The following is a 5,824-nucleotide window of genomic DNA, read 5'->3' on the forward strand; positions in this document are numbered from 1 at the left end:
AAACACAGAGTTCAGATAACAAAACACCATTCAATACCCAGACTATCATGTTACAGCTCCCAGTTAACACTCTGCTTTCTGGATCCTCATGAAATGTTTAGGTGCAAAGGTTAAAGACAATAAATAGTCACACAAAAGTATGTAAAACACTGAATTTTTAGACACTATGCTTTACATAAGAAAGACTGGGGCTAGTTGTCACAATGTTACTTCAGTATGGAAGCCTGTTTCTGCCACAATCTTTTTTATCTCACAATTCTGATTTTTGTCTTGGAATTCTGGGAAAAAAAATCAGAATTGTTAAAATTGTATTTTTTTATCTGACGGCAGAAACAAGCTTCCATAAATTTGTCATTCCAACTGAAAAAAACGTTTATTTAAAAAGGTCCAACAATTTGTTCCTAAATGTTTCATGAGCATCACAGAAAGGTAAACAATGTTAAACAAGGGCTGTGACATTAGTCTTGGTATTGAATGGTGGTTTGTAATCTGAACTCATTGTTTGAAACATGCTTCTTTATGATAGGACAAAAGAAAAATAAGGGTAAGGGTGAACTTGTTTATATTTGAAAGGTTGGGCGTGTCCTGAAAGATACACATGCTATTCATTGAGACAAAAAAGAAACACAGCTTACAATAATACATGTGTAGATGTCATGTAGCCTTCCATCAGCCACTTTAGGATTTGGTGGTGTTGTGTGATACCAGTAGTGTTGTGTTACAGGATTCTTTTCAATGAAAAAGTGTGTTTGTCAGAAGTGGGATTCGAACCCACGCCTCCAGAGGAGACTACGACCTGAACGTAGCGCCTTAGACCGCTCGGCCATCCTGACACACGAGCTCACATCACGCAGATTGAGACCATAATTAGTCATATCGTACGTAGTTCTTTCACAGACTAAACATTTCTACGGTCGTCAATCTTTATGAGTATTAAAGGTTTTTTGTAGACTTGGAAGTTGCAACATAAGCGAATAGTAACGCTTAGAACCAGAAACGGAAAACGCGCCTGCACATGCAATGCATAATAAAAGTCCCCGGGGTTTATTTTAACACGCTTGAAAAATAAAAAATGGTTGTGTGTTTTAGATAAGTATTTTCAGCAAAATTACATGACCTGCTAAATGAGCTATTCAAATAAAATGAACTGACTAGACATAAATACATATTTCATGATTTTGACATTGATATGAAGTTTGATTGAACTTCCGCATTTTTGTATTCCCGCCAACTGACAGATAAATGCATTATGGATGTTGATGTTTTTGGCAAAATTGAACGCAACAGCCCTTCCGTCTGTTTTTAGTCATGTAGCGCCGATGTCAAAGATGTTTTGCATTTTAAGACAGCCGAATTTCATTAAAGCTCATTTTCCTGAGGTGAATTGCCTCTAAGGTGGTTTTCTTGTTAGCTAACCAGATTCCTGAAATGGAAACTGGGGACATTTCCTAGTTCAGTGGTCAAAATATAATATCTAAAAAACAAACAAACAAACAAACGGGGAATACATTTTTGTATGTTTTGTTTCTTAATTATTGTGGGTTCCGTTTACTGTTATAATTTAGGATTTTTGTTGTTTTAATACATTTCACCAAAATCACACAGTGGAAAATAGAAACCACTGCAATTAGCAAACAGAGCAAGACTTAAAAATATAAAAAATAAAATTAAACCAGTAAAATAAAATTAAAAAAATATATAAAAAAATGAGGACAAAACTTTTTTACATTCAAGATTTATTTTAATAGGCCTATTATATTTTAATATTTGTAATATTTTGTAGTTTCAACTAGGCCTATTTTTCTTTACACAAACTGTGAGTAAACTGTATATAGTAACAATTTTGATTATTTATCTATTCATTTACAAATGGTATTTTATATGTGCTTTTGAAGGCTGTTGGTCACTGAAATGTAGGCCTAACTCCACAACCCAGCGGCCCACATTTAAAAGTTGAAGTTTGCAAGCATCAGGTAACTCTAAACCTCCATCACTCCCTCCAGAGTGTAAATTAATTAACTATTTCATAACATATAATTGTTGTGTGCTGAGGTCCATGGTCCACCCTCCTCCCGGGTCAAATGCCGTTTGAATGTAATTTATCAACCATGAGAAAGGTGACACTTAATATTATTATTACATTAAACTCAGTGTTTTCAGGACAGGAAGTGCATTGGTTGGTCTTTTAATGCATTCTATTGAAATAAAAGAAACCAATTGCTTCATTTTAAAAGCTTCATATTTGTTGTGTCAAAGTGATATTTCAAAACTTTAGAATGTTGTGTTGAAATTAATGCCATTTCTTCAAAATAGCACAGCTCTTTCGTCACCGCATAATAGACTTGTATTGTTAGCAGCCCCTTTGCATAATACACAACTGAACCATAGGACTTCATGAATGACTTCTCCAGAATGTTCTGCTGCAACTCCTGAGGGTCAGACCACGACCATGTGATGAGTTTAAAGAAACAGACTTTCATATAAACCTCTGGCAGCAAGAACATGACTCTGCATGTTGCCAAAAAGGGGAAAACATTTGATATCAAAAGCAGTATCAGTAAAGGAGGTCATCTTCCACCTCAGGGTTGATTTTAGTTGTGGATGTGTAGTGTGTAGACATCAAAGCATTCTTAAGAACACTGATTAATCTGTATTTCAATTATTTAAAGGATTGTGTAAAGCTTTAGTAGCGGCACATACTCACTATTTCTATTTGTCTTGTCTAATTTGTATCAGCACTGATGAAGGACCTTGAAGAACCTCTCAGTGAAAAGGCCTCATCGAAAGTGTGTTTGTTTCAACACAGACAGTTTCTCAGATCTGACTCCATTCTGATATTAAAACACTTGCAGAATGGGTTGCGATGGCACTATATGTTGAAGACATTTACTTTAGGTTTCACCTGTAGACCTGTGTGATGTGCTCACAATAAACAAATTACAACACATTTGTTTTCATGAATATATTTGTATATAGAAAACATTAAAAATGTCAAATTTAGAGTCTCATTGCTATTGTATTACAGTAATATTTATAGTTACATTTCTCAGGTTTCCCTCTAAAATCATGTAATTGATAATATTTATATGAAAATGCATAGCTTAAACATCTAAGGAAATGAAATGAAAATGCAAGCAAAAACAAATCTGAATTGACATTTTCACAAATTTTTTTTTGTTTGTTTGCTGAGTAGCCCTGCTCTGATCCTAAATATATACTGCCTACTGCTGTAGATATACTTTGTCTATCATGAAATATACCATCTACTGATTTTAATTTGGCTATAGCCTACATGTATAATTCATCAAGAGAGGCTTGAATTTTTTAAGAATGCAGAGTTGCACTTTGTGAAATGAAATGGCGCCCTCTATGGACCAACAATTCATAATGACACTAAAAAACCCCTCATGATTCTCAAAATTCAGGTTTTTACACAAAAACATTTTAAATATCATGATCTGCACAAACTCATTTCTGCTCTGACATCACAAAACCAACAAACAAAACACATCTAAAACAAACAAAAACACTTCTTAAAGGGGTCATGTGATGCGATTTCAATTTTTCCTTTCTCTTTGGAGTGTTACAAGCTCTTGGTGAGCTTTTTCAGACCAATGAGCTTTGTAGAAATCGACGCGTTTCAGAACGGCGGGGCATAGAGGAGAAACAATAATGTACAGTATGTGGAAAATAATGTGTTTTTTGAACCTTAAACCGCATAAACACATTTCATTACACCAAATACACAAAATAATGTTCTTTTAGCAGCATCATATGACCACTTTAAAGGAATAAAGCACTCACAGATGAAAATTCCCACAAAGTCATATGGACTATTTTGATGGTTTTACATTATAAACCACCATTTACTTTCTCTGTAAAAATTTCAAATTTCTTCCCTTTGTATTTCACACAAATAAATAATTAATACGGGTTTGATAAATGATGATGACAGAATTTTCATTTTTCGACAAACTATTGCTTGAAATAAGATGCAGGCAACAAGTCTTGAATATTAATTCAACAGAAAGTAAACAGCTAATTAACTTCTGTGCACACAGTTGAAGTGACTGTAAAAATCAACAACAACTAAAGTGACTGCAACAATAAATAATATTATTAAATATAATTTGTCAGATGTTGACAACTGTGACATACAGATAAACATTTACCCTGCATAGATTTGTGCTAGAAGCTCTCAGAAGGTCTCTCCATCCTAAAGGTTTTATGGACAATTGACCACTAATATTTGATCTATTAACTTTGTAGTTTTACAATTACTCTAATACAGGTTCCAAAGGAATGCTGGGAATGGATAAAGACAGGATGCAACTAACATCCCTGCCTAAAGTTAATTGAGAATTACTGTACATTTTGCTAATTGAAATATTCAGAATTACCTCTATTTTACATAAAATGCATAATAATTTATACACACAGATGTGGAATAAACAACAACTAAACATAAATAAATAATAATAAAAAAATAAACATAAAAATGTAACAATTAAATCTAGCAATTTATATAAGACAGATTCATCAATATCTAGAATCTTTGATTATACAGTCACTCCAAACATATTTCAGTGCTCTACAGGTACTGAAGGTAATGAACACTCATGTACTGAATATTGCACTTCCAGTTATTAGGAAATTATGTGGAGGTAAAATAGCCTACACTCTTAAAAATATTTAGACCTAAATTGAAGATGTATGCATTTGAATTGCTTATACAATTTCCATCCATTTGGATTATACAGTTTTAACATTAACTACTAAACATACTGTGTTGCATGTGTCAGTCACCCATAAATGAAACCGGTTACCAAGTTTTGTAATAGTAATAAAATTAATGCATTTTAAGTACAGTACACAATTATTAGGTTTATATATTTGTCATCAATAATAATTTGTTTCAATCTATATTTTAACTATTTGAATATTGCTTGTTCATACTTTTTTTACTGAATAAATGTAATTTTTTTTTTTTTTACAATGAACAGATTTATGCTGAGCAATCTGAACAAATGCTACTTAAATGTCACTTAAAATAAAATAAACATTAACTGAATAAAAAACTAATAATAAAAAAAACTTACTTCAGCTAGTTGCCAAGGCAAATTTTCTTATTTTAATTTGGATTAATTTAATGTACTAATTAATTTGATGCACTAAAATAATGAAAACTGAAATAAATTAATAAAATATATTCAGAAATATAATGACTAAAAATCAAATACTAAAAATAAAAAACACAACAAAATTAGAACTTTAAGCCTAACTAAAATGAAAATGAAAATGAAAAATAAATAAAAATAGATTCAAAATATTAATAAAACATACAATAGTATCTAAAAGACATTAAAATTTTAGAGATACACAATCTTTCTGAAAACCATTTATGTATGACTGACAAATATGCATTACATTAAGTTTATTAGTTTTTTTTTTTTTTTTTAAACTGTGTAATCCTAATGGCTGGAAATTGTATGTGAAATTCAAATACAGAAATCTTTGAGTGCATGGAGCTGTCAATCAAAAAAAAAAACTGTCCAGTAGAGTCACAGCACATTTTACCTTCTAGTTAAAGGATTAGTTCACCCAAAAATGAAAATTCTGTCATTAATTACTCACCCTCATGTCGTTTCAAACCCGTAAGACCTCCGTTCATCTTCGGAACACAAATTAAGATATTTTTGATGGAATCTGAGAGCTGTCTGACCCTCTCATAGACAGCAACGCAACTGAAATGTTCCCAACCAAAGAAACCTGGCAAGGAGATCTCTAAAATCCATGTGACATCAGTGGTTCAACCGCAATTATA

The 5,824-nt window shown here is 32.1% G+C and overlaps 1 non-coding gene across 1 annotated transcript; it reads right to left on the minus strand.

Annotated features, from left to right (window-relative positions):
• Window positions 1-750: 750 nt before the first annotated feature.
• Window positions 751-833, minus strand: trnal-cag (transfer RNA leucine (anticodon CAG)). The gene has a single exon. It is a non-coding gene; the product is annotated as a tRNA-Leu (tRNA).
• Between the last annotated feature and the right edge of the window lie 4,991 nt (window positions 834-5,824).

This window comes from Sinocyclocheilus rhinocerous, unplaced genomic scaffold (assembly GCF_001515625.1).
Source record: "Sinocyclocheilus rhinocerous isolate Xijiao unplaced genomic scaffold, SAMN03320098_v1.1 scaffold329, whole genome shotgun sequence".
Lineage (NCBI taxonomy): Eukaryota > Metazoa > Chordata > Actinopteri > Cypriniformes > Cyprinidae > Sinocyclocheilus > Sinocyclocheilus rhinocerous.